The 13,818-nt window shown below is 42.3% G+C and overlaps 1 protein-coding gene and 1 long non-coding RNA gene across 5 annotated transcripts in view; one reads left to right on the plus strand and one right to left on the minus strand.

Annotated features, from left to right (window-relative positions):
• The window catches only part of LOC116073509, a 62,382-nt gene extending 53,541 nt beyond the window's left edge, over positions 1-8,841 (plus strand). The window contains exons 3-4 of the long non-coding RNA XR_004111835.1: positions 6,156-6,275; positions 7,787-8,841. This is a non-coding gene — a long non-coding RNA (uncharacterized LOC116073509). The remainder of the gene's footprint in view (positions 1-6,155; positions 6,276-7,786) is intronic.
• Fam135b (family with sequence similarity 135 member B) overlaps positions 1-11,177 on the minus strand; it is a 280,335-nt gene extending 269,158 nt beyond the window's left edge. Inside the window, exons 1-5 of one of the 4 annotated variants that reach the window (XM_031345404.1) lie at positions 10,483-11,177; positions 4,091-4,239; positions 3,366-3,467; positions 1,445-1,503; positions 417-521 (exon numbers count right to left, since the gene is read on the minus strand). The gene's annotated coding sequence lies outside the window, so the exon portion shown is untranslated. The remainder of the gene's footprint in view (positions 1-416; positions 522-1,444; positions 1,504-3,365; positions 3,468-4,090; positions 4,240-10,482) is intronic. The other 3 variants (XM_031345414.1, XM_031345424.1, XM_031345398.1) reach the window with 3 other exon arrangements.
• Positions 11,178-13,818: the final 2,641 nt, after the last annotated feature.

Below are 13,818 nucleotides of genomic sequence, written 5' to 3' on the forward strand. Positions count from 1 at the left end.
TCCTCCTCTCCCTCCCTCTCCCCCACCTTTCTCCCTTTTCCTCCCTCTCTAATTCTCCTCTTTCTTTCTCTACCTCCCTAACTCCCTGACAATTTTAACAAAGAGAAAACTTCAGTCACTCACTCTCAGGAACCCTCTTTCTGGCTATATGTCTTGGGAACCTGACCAAAGAAACAGATTAGCAAGATCCTTCCACAGAAACCAAGGAGCTGCCCAGGGTCCCTGGGCTAACAAGTGTCAGAACTAGGATAACACTCCAGCTGTGTTATCCAAGACCAAGTAAACTTCCCAGCATACCATTACAAACTATACAATTCTAGGAAAGATGGAGTAAATTGGTAATTCTAGTTGGAACAGGGGTTCAACCCAAAACATGCTTTCCTCTAAAGATTTATTTATTTATTTTGTTAACATACCTCTGTGCTATGTTCACTCAAAAGACATGCTGTGCTGTTGCTAAGAATACATCCTCCACATGATGTACATGCTTGGATATTCACAGTTCCAATGAAGCCCCATCCCTGTAGTAGAAAATATATCCTTCACTGGAAACTAACTATAAGAGAATTGGGGATTCTGTGATGACTCTGGTAAGGTTTAATAGGAATTTTTCATTTAATTTTTCATTTAATTTTTCCAAGAAAAGTGACTGTATATTTTATTACATGTTCAAAGGATCCTTGACATTATTAGGATTAAGAATCACTATCCAGGAGGCTCTTATCTTTACATTAAGAGGAACAGGGTGGCTGAACTGGTGCTCTATAATTACTGGTCTCAATAGGACCCAAGGAGCTGAAGGGGTTTGCAGGCCCATAGGAAGAACAATACAAACTAAGCGGTACCCCAGAGCTAACCAAAGAGTACACATGGTTGGAATCATGACTCCAGATGCATATATAGAAGAGAATGGCCTTGTCGGTCATCAATGGGGGGAGGGGCCCTTGGTCCTGTGAAGGCTCTATCCCCCAGTGTAGGGGAATGCCAGAGCCAGGAAGCTGGAGTGGTGGGTTGGTGAGGGGGAGGGGATAGGGAATTTTGGAGGGGAAACCAGGAAAGGGGATAATATTTGAAATGTAATTAAAGAAAATATCTAACAAAAAAAGCTCTGTTAGCCCATTCTTGAGAACTGGTGTCATGTTAATAATGTTGAACATTAAACAGTTCTTGTTTTCAAAACAAACCAACAACAACAACAACAAAGGAAACAACTCACAAGAAATGCTAAAACACCTGTCCCTGGGCAAAGTGGGTAGCAGTCATCTGCTATATGGCTCAGTCCACTTATTCCAAGTCATGGGAATTAGTATCTCTTCTATTAAATTACAACTTGAAAAACTTTTGCCAGGGTTCGCAGAAAATACAGGCAGGGATGGCTGCCTCTGAGTAAGGAGCTGCAATATCTGGGGCCATTCTTCAGTGTGCCTTTGAACCAAATGCCTACCTTCTGACCAGGCTGTGTTAAACTGCCCTTCAGTGGAGCTGTGGTTACTGACTTTTAAACTGAAAATAGATAGCAGCATTTTATTACTGGAGATTTTCGGTATTAACTTTTTATATTTTTTATATTTATTGCATGCTTTTGAGTATTTGATGCAGCTATAATCACAACAAAGTTCAGGCACCTTTATTCTTGTCATCTTGTAAGGGAGAGTCATTAAAATAATATAATACATCTGTAATACAGACAATACATTCATGAACACTATAGATAAAGTAACCGCTGTGCCTAGAACCATGGAGAAGGTTCCAGAGAGCTCTCTACGAAGAAAGGACTTGGATGAGGGAAGAAATAAGGTACAGGAACCAGAGAGACAGTGTGACCCTTCCAGTGGTTTAATCATGATGTGCAAAGTCTCTAAGACAAAAGGAAACTTACATAGGAGGAAAATTTACTTTTGCATTTCATTCTGTATGGTAGGAGACAGAGGTGTATAGTTTTAGAAGAGTGGGTTTTTAAAAAAATAATTACAAACTTTATTATCATATATTAATTTTGGAAATTCACAAGTTTATGACTTTTCATAAATGTATGTAATACTGATGTCCATATTACTCTCTCTTGTCCCCCTCCTCCACTCTTGGTTCTCTCATCTCCTCCCAAATAATGCCAATATTTTAACTTCTGGAATTCTATGCATTTTAGAAATTCATCAGTGGAAATTAATTTATTTAAATACCTATTACAGAATTTTAAAATTTTACATTGTACATCGTACAGTGTACTGGTGACCTCCCTCTTTTACTCCCTCCATCCTTCCACCTCCCAGCCTCCCCCAAATATTTTTCATCTCCAGTAATGTCTCTTTTTCATAACTAAGTCCACTTACTGATATTCATATGCACATATGTATGGGGAGTGTCATTCAGTGGAAAATAGGCAACTTAACCAATGGCCACCACTCTCAAAGAAAAATGTCTGTCTCTCTCTCAAGGGATGTCAGCTGCCATTAACTCCTCAGCCACGATTGGCTCATCTGCAGCTCCTTTCTCACTCTGCATACTTCTCTTCATTGACTTCCTTAGAGTGATCACTTCTATCCCTGTTCTCTCAATTAATGTCTGCCCATGGCTTCTAAATGCTACCAAGAACTCTTTTTTGGAGTTTTCTGACATATCTATCTATACTTAATTAAAATATACACAGATGCCCTCAGAGACTTTAAATTACTTTTTTTCAAAGGGAATTCATCACTTCCCCCTTAAAACCTTCCATTGTGGCCTTATGACTCCTGACAAAAGTCAACAGCAAGCCCCATGTGCCAGGGCAAGGCAGCCACCCTCATCTTCTCTACCACCTGGTATATTGAGTCTTCCAGCGAAGTCTTCAGAATCCTCTGACTTAATATATCTCAAGATCCTTCTATTGCCTCCATCCCTACTGCCTTCATGAGTCAGGGCACCTTCACTTCTATGTACCCTGCAGTTTCTAGTACAGCCACTGTCTCTGGCCTCCACACCTCCCATCTTCTTTCCCTGTACTCTACACTTCAGACAAGTGGAAAGCTTCGAATAATACGTATTTAGCTATATTTCTCACTGTAAAATTTGACCATAATTCACCTTCAGACCCAGATAAAACTAAGTTCTTTTGTAAGGTGCTCATGGCCCTGTTTGGCTCTATGTTTAACCATTTACCCTTTGCTTCTTCAATCCTTGCCTCAAGTCTACCCTAGGTACTTTACACCCTTACGTTCCTCAGCGTGCCATACCATGTGCAGCTCCTGATCCCCACATTGTTTTTTTTTCCTTTATCTGAAACACCTCACACATCTATACTCCATATTTGTTTATATAACATCTACCTGCCATTCCTGTCCCTTTTTAGATACCTTTCCTTTCAAGAAGACTCCCACAGCACCTACCTGAAACTGAATATCCTTCTAATTTCCTCTCTTAGTGCATCCTGGCGAGAGCCTCTATTGTGACTGACCACAGTGATTTCTCCACTCTGTTTCTCTTCGCATCTGTCCATTTATTAAAAAAAAGAGGTGTTATATTCAGCTCCCTAAGCTTCTAGAACAGAATAAAGGTCATAAAGTGAACTCAGGAAACGTGTGTAGACCACATGAGTCCAGGTATCCAAGCTCATTCACAACACAAGTTGGGAAAGTTACTCCAGAGTGATGATATTCTTGCTTGAGGGAAACAGTTAATTTGTTTCAGAGTCAAGACTAGATTATCTGTTTTAGACTGTCTTAGATGTTTAGAGAGTTATGTGTGGGTTTTTGTTTGTGTGTTTTGTATATTTGAATGTGTGTGTATGTATGCATATATGTATGTACGTATGTATGTGCATGTGTTTTACAGATGGTCAAAGCCAGGGATTTGTGCAAGATATGTGCTAACTGAACTGTGACGTTTATGCTCTTATCTATTTTTCCATACTAGACTTCATAGAAGGTGACCCCATCTCCTGAGCTCATTAAAATGTTCTAGCCAAAGAAGAACAAACATCTAGGCACAAAAAATTCAAACAGTCAAGTCAAAGCTGAAGTCAAGGGGATTTGACTGGGGAGAAAGAGAGGAGCTGTCATGTCAGTGAAGGCTTTGCAGGAGCCTTTCCTTGAGACATTATAAGGGGGCACACCTGCTTGCAAGAGGTAGACAAGTCTGAGGAGAACCGAGTCAGAATCTTCTTTGCCACTTCAGCAGTATCTCATGTCCATACAGAAACTTCCTGCTGGGAGCTGTGGTCCAGGAAAGCAGTTCTTCAGAGAGAAACACACGGCTCTGCCTCTGGAATAGTCATGTGTTCAATGTTCAGTCATGCTTCAGGATGGGGCACACGCCTTCTCTTTGGTATTCTTACCAATCCCACATAGCTGCAGACCGTGAGCTTGGAGACTGTGACATGACTCCAACGTCTTCCTTAGTAAAACAAAACTAGAAAGAGCGCTGTCAGGGGAAAAGAAAAAACCTCCCTGCATAATGAAGCCAAACAAACAAACAAACAAAAAGCTATAAATTTTATTAAAAAGTAAAAAGACTAAGTGGGAAAAAATGTCTAAAATGTAGTAAGAGTAAGCACCAAGCAGCCAGATCTCACAGTAAATGCCACGCCTCTTTCAATAGGACTCATTTAGGTTTCCATGTCTCAGTAAATGCCTTATGAAGCATTTAGTCTGGGTGGTCTTGGGAATCAACTGCCAGGACATTCATAGTACTTCAGAGGGATATAACATGTAATGAATAATAATTTAATTTATTATTGAGAATATCATTGTTTGTCTTCTGAATCATACTAAATGCTGGGCTCCTCCCTACCCTAGAGTCCAGCAATCTTGTATTTATACATATATTCACTCACTCAACAACTATGTACTCAGCTTACATATTGACAGGACCTTTTATACTTCTGGGAGTCCCCAGAAGCCAATGTTATATTCATTTATTAATCCATTTATTCAATATACATATACTGAGCAAGTGTCACTTGAGAGAATTTGTTCTACCGATGGAAGCCCTTCAGTGGATTTTTTAAAGTACTGCACAGAAAGGTATAAGCAAAGAACAGACTTGGTTCAGAAGTAGGTAACCAATAGCACACTAATTTTCTCATTAAGGAGACACTGCCACTGTTGCGGGAAAATATTTGCTTATAGAAGAAAAGAGGATACCAGATAGATGCAGCTTTGTGGACTGCTGAATATGAGCAAAAAGGACAGAGGTTAAAATGAAATGTAACAGGTGAGGATAGTAATAGAGGCTATGATAAGAGTCTGACTTAGGGTGGGAATAAGGCTAAGGTTCAGAGAAAGGGTTTCAGCTTTCAATCTGAGTTATAAAGCACAGAGGGCTTTGGTTTATCAAATCTGATTTTAATTTTCCAACCATCCAGCCAAATGCAAATCAGAAGCTCACCAGGCAGGCCAGTATGTTAGCTCAGAGTCTGATTGATTAGTTCAGGTTAAGAGGGAAGGGACCAGGCACAGATTGACTATAGTGAGTCTGAAAAAGTAGCCAGAATGACAACTGTGTCTTTCCCTCTTTTCCCTCAGTGCTCCCCAGAACCTACAGTGCTCCACCCAGACATCCATCTGAGAGACAAGGCCCTATGTTCGCTTTTCTTGCATCATTATCATACTACTAGCCACCTCTTTTCTCAGCATCCCAACCCCCACGGCCTGACCGCAAGCAACTCTCACCTGCAAGCTTACCTATCAGGCCATTCTATGTTTCACCTAATCTAGCTTTTCTAATCTGTCCTCCACTCTGCGGCTGAAGAGATGAGAGCGTTCTACACAACTTCTGATCTTTCTATAGCTTCCCATGACCTTCAGAGAAAAGGGAGCACATTAGAGGCTGGCTCATGGACTCTATGATGTCACTTCTTCATGTCTTACCCAAATCAGTTGACAACATTTGCCCAGGATTTTATAATTCAGCCCTGCCCTATACTTCCTTCATAACACTTCTTGCATGTTTTTTTTTTATCCCTTTCTATACTCATTTGCCTCCACTTTGTTCTCCATATACAAATTCTTTCCAACCTGAGCTTAGACCTCCTGTTATACAAATCCAACCTGGATAGTCTCTCCCAGGAAATGGTTAGAAGGCCCTTCCTCTGACTCATATAACCTTGAACATTACTTGGTACATTCCTTTTAGTTTCTATGTCTGATACCCCTAAAAAACATTTAATTTATTTGCAGGGTCCTTTAATAGTTCATAATGGAACCTCTACATCTGACATGGGGGAGGAGAGAGGGAAAGGAAGTTTCCATACTGTCCTCACACCAAATGACCAGTATCCTACTCCATCGACATCAAAGGTAGAGGGCCAAAGAGCCCTGGTTCATATTGTTAATTTCCTTTGTGTTGTGAGGGCCATCCTCTACTACAACTTCAGAGATGTCTCTGCAGCCACCTAAAAATGATTCATGTTTTAGCAGAAGCATTCAACATTACTGAGCACCTGGCATATTCCAGGAAACCCAAAAACATTAGCAATGCAATGGATTCCCACTAATTCTCTCAAATAATATTTGAATTCACATATACACCTGGCATTTAGTTAAATAAAGGACTTCTTGTAGGCTGGACAATGTAGCAAAACATTTTACCTAGAGAGAAGGTGGAATGAGACATCCAACTAGTCCCAAATGCCAAAGATCATGTCCAACACCCTTGCTTCACAAGGAAAGGAAAAGGTTCCTCATGGCATCAGACATTGAAGTGTATAGTTCAAACATGTTGTAAGGTTTGAAGAAAAGGATGGATGGAGAACAAAATATGGAAAACCAGAGATATAACCTCAGTAGAGAGCATAAGTCAGTATACTTGAGCATTGAAAGAAAGTTAAGCAGAATCCTATTCCATCGACACCAAAGGTAGAGGGCCACAGAGCCCTGGTTCATATTGTCAATTTCCTTTGTGATGTGAGGGCCATCCTCTACCACAACTTCAGAGATGTCTCTGCAGACACCTAAATTGAAATTCTCCAGGCCATTTACAAATTATGAAACCAAAGTCTGGAAATGACGGACAAGTCAATAGTCCTATAAGCAAAGTGATGTCAGAGGCAGAAACCATTCCTGAATCAGAACCACAGCCAATTGTAGCCCCCCCCTTAGACTCTAACCAAAAGGTGTTCTCTATCTATCTATCTATCTATCTATCTATCTATCTATCTATCTATCTATCTATCTATTGCTCCCCTCCCTCTACCAATCCCCCCTTCTTCTTTCCCTCTCTTTTTTCTTTCTTTCCTCTTTCCTTCCTCTCCTCTCTCCCCTCATCAATCACAATGTCTCTTTTGTAGATGAAATGCAGGAAAGAAACAGATTTAGGGAATTTAAAATGATTCTGAAACCTTCTATAATTGGAAACTATACTTTTCATTGGGAAGTCACATGTCACTGTTTTATTGTTTGTTTGTTTTGTTTTTTATTTTTTATTTTACTTCACATCTTCTGAGCTTCTGCCTTCTAGGAAGTAAACAATCATTAGGATACCTCCCAGAGAAGGCAAGTGGCCAAGGGAATACAATGATTTACTGAAGGTCACAGTAAGCTAACAAGAAGAGGAGACAGGGCTCTGGAGTACATCTCATCTGATATTGTGCAATTAAGCCCAGGGATGTTGCTCATTTTCTAAAAGATATCTAGAGAGAGAGAGAGAGGGGGAGAGAGAGAGAGAGAGAGAGAGAGAGAGAGAGAGAGAGAGAGAGAGAGAGAGAGAGAGAGAGAAAGAGAGAGAGAGAGCATATGCTTTTTCTGGGTACTTTATAGATCATGGGAAGTTTTTTTTTTTTAATTCCATTTTTTCTTTTTCTTTTTCACAGCTACTACTCTATTTCAAGTGTTCGGCACACACTGAAATTGGCTCCAACAACCATATGCTACAAATGAGAAAACTGAGGCAAATGAGAGTCTACCACCCTAGTTTTTAGTCCTCATAAAACCTACGTTCAATTATAGGCTTCCTGAAGCTAGGTTATATAGTTTCCCATTATATGAAAGCTGAGTAAAAAGAGGGAGATGGGAAGGAGGAGAAATAAATTCCAAGTCTGAAATATTCAGCAAATATTACATGAAAGCCATTTAGGATCAGGTTCCAACAATTCTAAAGTGTCCCTTGTAAAGAAATGAACATCTTTGAGACTAGGTTTGTCTTGCTGCACTAATACAGAAAGACACCAGGAACAGGCTTTGTGATGCCTCTTTCAGGACAGGTGGCCAAACTGATGGCCCATTCTCTCAGCACCATTCGCCATGTGGGATCATAAGAGAGCCAGGGTAGAAAGGCCCTTGCCCTCATGGAGCATAGAGTCTAGAGTGAAGATATATGTGTAGCAAGCAATGACACAGCACAGTCAGTCAGTCACATCAGGTATAGAGTGTCAAGGAAGCACAGGAGAGGATCAGAGAAGGCTCCAGATATGATGGAGCCTTTGAACTGGGCCACAAAAAAGAAGAAAGTGAGAAACGGTTACTTTTTGCAGAGACACCAGCATGGGCAAAAACCAGAATCACAAAAGAGCAGAGCACAGGCTTGGCTCATTTCAGAGATTGCAGTTCCCTCAGCAGTGAGATCAAACTGTATGTATTTGGTCAGGTTCATCTAATAAATCTGGCATTAGAGAGCAGAGTGGGATTGAGACAGTTGCAGCTTGAAAAGACTCCACAGTGTATGCAACCCTCATTTTAAAGGTGCCCTCACTTTGTGCAAATATCTCTTTACACTATCAGATGTTTGGTCCCACTCTGTGTTACACAGAACAAACAGTTTGGAGAGAGAGGAGCACCGCCTTCCATGGCAAAGCTAGCTCTTGACCTTCAGCAGCCATAAACAAGGAGGACACGTAGTGTCTCCCCCAATAAAGCCCTCTTTGTATTGCCCAGATATCTCTAGAACAAGACAATATCCCAACCATTACTCACTAACTAAGAGTTCCATTCTTTCCATAGGTGATACCTGTGTAATGCCTTGCTAATCTGATGTTTTTTTTTCCTTTAGAAAATAATGACTTTCTTAAAATTGCATTAGTCATACATAAGGCTTTAAAATCCTGCCCCATTTGTATCCTCTGCCATTATATTTTATTGTTATGAGAGCCTATCAAATTCTAAGGGTTTCTAGCATCACATTCTATAGATGAAAAAACATCCCAGCAAGGCAGGAGCAATTCAAGGTCATACAACAGGTATGATGAAACAAGAGTTCAGACCTGTTTGTTTCTGACTCCAGAATCTTGCCCTCTTTCCTCTACACTACAGTGTAGAGGAATTATATATTGTCCTCATTGTGATATAAATCCCCAGATGAAATGCTGGCTAGATCACATCCTCTTGGGTAACATAACTACATCATAAATTAAAAGCCCAATTAAAGAACATACCCTTTTAACTGGGACTTACCGCAGTCCCCTGAGGCTAAGATGTAAAAGGAGAACCTTTTCACAGGCAGTGGCTATCCATCCTGGAAATTCTTCAGAAATATGCTAAACTCTATGAAGAGCTTTTGAATCAAATTACTCAGCTAACACACCTCCTTCTCCTCGGGTCTTCTGGTGTACTTTTCCCAGCAGAACTGGGTTAAATAATGTGCCAATCTCTAGGCAATCACAATCATGTTCCCTCACTACAGCCCTAAGATGCAGATAACAGTTGATCATAGATCAGGTGCATCCAGGGTTTAAAACAAACTTAACATTAAGAGCATTGGAGCCCAGTGGAAAACATTGTCCTCCTAGTTTATGTGAGGGACTGAAGTTGAGTTCCCTTCCCCAGCTGTCTGAAAGAAGGATAGTTCATCAGTAGCCAAGGTCCAGACAAGAGGGTGTCTCTAACACCATCCACTGCTTGTTTTGCTGGCATCAGGAAGGGAGGAAAAAGTAGGTGAAGAGAATGGGGGGGTGTTCTCATCTCCATTCTGGTTAAAATTTTATTTCTGTTAACATCCAATCCCCCAATGATCAAAACATCTTATCTGTAGAACAGTAAACTCCAGACATACCCCAAACCTTAAGAGTTACTACTACCATGTCTAAATATTCCCTGCAGTGATTGTATTTAAAGCTTGCTGCACATATAAAGAGCTACTGTGTGTTATAGTCCCTTTCCATGCCACAGCTGAGCTACAGTGCTCTCCACCCCCAAAAGAGATGGTCTCTGAGTCAGCTTGCCCCACATAGAACAGAGACCATAGCCCCTCCACCTCTACAAGGTCTTCTTTTGAGCCTGCCCTGGGTTCAGTGGCTCGGAGGACCTGAATAGGTATGAACAAGCCCCTTAGGACCACCACATTCATACAGTCACATTTAATGGTCCTTCTTGTCTCTCAAGCCTTGCCCACATGTGGGGCAAGATCAGAGGACAGAGATATCTGGGGGGAAAATAGAGAAAGATACAAAAAAAAATCGCGGAAGAATCTCTACTCAGTAATAGAAAGCTATCCAACTAGCAACCACGCTTCCAGAAACGTCACTGACACAGAAAGAGTTTTACAGCTGGTGACCCCCACAGCATTCTCACCTACCTGTCTCCCACTGCAGGGCTCTCTTGCTCTCTCTCACCTCCTATGGCCCTGTTCCAGCTCTGGTCCCGTTCTCCTCTGGTCTCCTTCTCCAGCAGCCAACACTGGCAGCGACTGTGGGCGGACCAAGGAGTCGGTGGCACCTGCGAGCTTTCTCTCAGGTCTTTACCGAGAGACTGCCTGGAGGAGGAGCAAGCGGATGCTGCCCTCACCGTCGCCGCCGCCACTGCCGCCGTGGTGCTGATGCGGTTGCTATGGTTATGGAACTCCGCAGCTGCCCCCTCTTGGTGCAACAGCTGCCCGGCCACCGCGGCCTCCTGGCAGCCCGAGCTAAGGTGCCCGAGGCAAGGTTGTGAATGTGGTTAAGGGAATTCTTCCCCCGCCTAGGAGAAGACTGGGAGACTGTCTGTACTTGAGCTGTGGCTGGGTCTCACCTCCAGCGCCCTTGCTCTTCTTCCCACGCCAGCACTTAAGGCCAGACTTCAGCAACACACAGAGCGCGCTCAAGGCCTAGAGAGCCCTCCCTACCGCTCAGCTCTGCTCCTGCAGCCTCTGCGCACCGCGGTAAGCTGCGCGACTAGCTGGGAGGCGCCGCTCGCGTCCCCCACCTCTGTCAGCCAGAAGAGCCTAGGCGCGCCAGGCTGCCCTGCAGCCAAACCCCGCCTGCTCTCTGGCTCTCCTGCCAGCCCGCCCGGCCTGTGGAGGGCGCAAGATGCTGGGCCAAAGAAGTCTGTTCTCAACCAGCCCAAACTGGCCAGGAGCATGCTCAGTCTCCACTCGGGGATTATCCTCCAGAGCCAAGACAGCGATGCAGTTAGAAGGAAAGGTTTCTTTCAGACCCCAGGAGAGAGAGGTATTAAACTTGGGAGAAGTAGGGGATGCAACAAGTACACACCTAGATAAATAAATAAATAAATAAATAAATAAATAGTCTGAAAGCTGGAAGTGACCCATACTACCACTACTAAATATGTAATGGTCATTAGGCTATAATAGCTCATTCATCATTTGCAGATGTTCTTCATGGAGAAAATGAGAACAATGAGAAAACATAAGCCAACTCACTTCTACTGGCCATTCTTCAGCGGGCAGTTTGCTTGGGAATGTATCATCTCACCATGACAATGTCAAGAAGTTCTTGTGTCCTACTTGTTACAGGTGATAGCCTTAAAAGTAGAACCATTAGTAGGATCTGGAAGCTGAGGGTTCCGTCTATTAGACTAGGCTGCAGTGATTCACATGGGCTAGAATGTCCGATAGTATAAGAGGCTGTGAAGGATAGACACTTGCAAGAAGGTGCAAGTACAGCCAGAGGTGGTGATAACAAATGGGGAAGAACATTCCAGAATGAAAGGGCAGGCAACCCCTCCCCAAGCTAGATAGGCAAAACTGTTTGATTTTGTTTTGCCCTTGTATCCACAGGGAACACCCAGTATGACTAGAGCAGAGGGAGCCAAGGAAGGTGCGACAAGAGCTTGGTACACTCCAAGGACTGGAGGAACCAAGATGAAATGAGACTTGACCTTGAACACAGTGGGGCATTTAAGCTAGGGAAAGGGTAGGTCATCCTATGAAGAAGATAGCCTACTTGGCAACTGTGGCAGTGAGTGTCAAGCTGCCATAGGGTTATCCTGAAGGTGCTGTTGGCACAGAGACCAGAGCAAATGACCCGTCTACTTTGCTGATCCTCCCCACAGCATCCAGTCAAGCCTGGAACAATGCACACCCCAGTAAATACTGGGAGAATGACTAATAAAGGATTATTTGTTTCTCTAGCTGGGAAAATGAGTGTTGTTCTTTTGCAAATATTTGTCCTTGAAATATGATTAAAATCAGATGACATTTATTTGCATTTCAGTTCTATGCAATCTTACTTTGGAAAGTCAAAGCAAGCCTCTTAGGGCTTTTTCTTGCACTTCCCGATCCCTAGAAGAGTAGGATGCTGGGATTATTGTTCCCCTGCGTTGCAACAAACATGTTTCAAGAATCTAGATGGAAAAGTTCCATGATATGTTAAGTAAAGAAAGCACAGTGCAGAATAATGTTTCAAACAGCATAGCTCTCATGGATCAAGGAGAGAAACAACCAGGCAAATTTGGATTTTCTTGTCTTGTATTGGCATAGAAATGCACTGGGGGGTAGGGAGCTAGGTAAGAAACTCGGAGAAATAGCTAAGGCAAGTAAGACTGGGAGAGAACTGAATGGGCAAGTTTGGAGTGGGAATAAGGCAAAGCACTCATACGTAAAACATTTTCATGGTGGGAGAGACAGGATCTCATATAATCCACCCTACCCTCAAACTTTCTATGTTCCCAAGGCTGATCTTGAATTTCTGATCCTCTTACTTCTATCTTCAGAAGACTGGATTGCAGACTAGTATCACCATGCTTAACATCTGTAAAACTTTTTAACTTCTGAACCAAAAATAAATTACATAGATTGTGTGTGCATAGGTAATATGGCACACATTCTAATCAGATACATCATCAGACCTACCCCTGGCCCCTTTGTGGCAAAATGGCATTATGAATTATTGCTGTGAAGCCCCTTCTTATAAAATTCTACCAGTGATCAGCCATTATGCCACTCATCAACCTCTTGGTTTGACTAATGGCATCTTGATCCAACCATCCCCTGATATTGGACCCTCCTTCTAGCTGGACCCACTCACTCCTTGGCTGGTGCATTTGCTTGATTTTATTGCTCACTTAACACAATCTAAAAGCACCTGGGAAAAGAATTCAATGAAGAATCGTCTAGATCTGGGGAATTACCTTGATTATGTTAATTATGGTGGAGAGATCTGCTCACTTTGGCTGGCACCATTGCCTAGGCAGGGAGACCTGCCCACTGTGGCTGGCACAGGATTGTTCTCAGCTACTGATTAAGGATATGATTTTATCAACTTCCTCAAGCTCTTGTTGTGTGACTTCCATGCTATGATGGGCCATAGCAGAACTGGGAGATAAAATAAACCTTTTGTACCCTAGGTTGTTTTCTCAGGATGTTTTATCAAAGCAACAAGGGATAAAACTAAGATAATTCTCATGACCTGACAACTGGACAATGCAAATGGCCTCTAAGGAGAAGTCCCACCAAGATCCACAATGAGCCTCAGTAGAAATGAATCTAAAACTGAAATAGCAAATTGCTACTCTCTGCACTTCTTGGGGAACGAGTTCCAACCATCAAACCATAGAAGCAGAAACCCCATAGTCTCCTAGATGTCCTTCTCTTTGCTTCCTTCATCTAATAGCATCTCATTAAACACAAGCTGTCAGTTCCACAATGTGGCTATCTTTAATGTCACCTATGACAGGATGTCAGTGAGAATTCTGA

Source organism: Mastomys coucha, unplaced genomic scaffold, assembly GCF_008632895.1.
Source record: "Mastomys coucha isolate ucsf_1 unplaced genomic scaffold, UCSF_Mcou_1 pScaffold11, whole genome shotgun sequence".
NCBI classification, from domain to species: Eukaryota; Metazoa; Chordata; class Mammalia; order Rodentia; family Muridae; genus Mastomys; species Mastomys coucha.